This window comes from Notothenia coriiceps, unplaced genomic scaffold (assembly GCF_000735185.1).
Source record: "Notothenia coriiceps isolate Sejong01 unplaced genomic scaffold, NC01 NC01_scaffold00037244, whole genome shotgun sequence".
NCBI classification, from domain to species: Eukaryota; Metazoa; Chordata; class Actinopteri; order Perciformes; family Nototheniidae; genus Notothenia; species Notothenia coriiceps.
Window position 1 is genome coordinate 5392066 of NW_011369945.1, and position 629 is coordinate 5392694.

Sequence of the window (629 nt, forward strand, 5' to 3'; positions counted from 1 at the left end):
AAAAGAGGAATCCTCCTTTGGGCTACCCTGCCCGAGGAAGAAGGCTCTGGAGGCTGAACCTGGCTTCTTTTTCGTCAACTGCGTAATCGCTTGTACTTGCTTCCCATTAAAAAAGCCAAAAGCCGATTTTTAACTTATCCCAGAACCACAGAACCAAGTATAAACGATCTCAAGGGAGATTTTGGGCATAACCATAAATCCCTCTCCTGCCAGCCTCTCCGCTCCCTTAGAGCTGCCCCTCCTAACATTGTTGTTGACTCCACCCCTGTGTGTCAAATAAGACAGAGATGCTTAATTTTTTTAATACACATTTTATTGCCTCCAGTTCCTTGTTTGACACATTATCTTTTGGTAATTCACCCCCCTCCATCATCACCAGTCATGCATCCAGAAGCCACACTTTCTCCTTCAAACCCTTCTCTGTTGGGGAGGTTTGTAAGGCTCTAAAGGGCCTAGACCCCAAAATATCAGCAGGCCCAGACGATCTCCCCCCTTATTTCTTACGTCTAGCTGCAGATATTAAGTGGGGTGGAAAAGTTTATTTCCCCCTACTTGTAAACGTCAAAAGGTTTGTAGACCTTACTGGTAACGAAACGATATCCTTTCTAATTTTTTTTGGTAAATGTTTC

The 629-nt window shown here is 44.0% G+C and overlaps 1 protein-coding gene across 1 annotated transcript in view; it reads right to left on the reverse strand.

Annotated features, from left to right (window-relative positions):
- LOC104965219 (general transcription factor 3C polypeptide 1-like) overlaps positions 1–629 on the reverse strand; it is a 6576-nt gene that overhangs the window by 3239 nt on the left and 2708 nt on the right. The window lies entirely within an intron of this gene.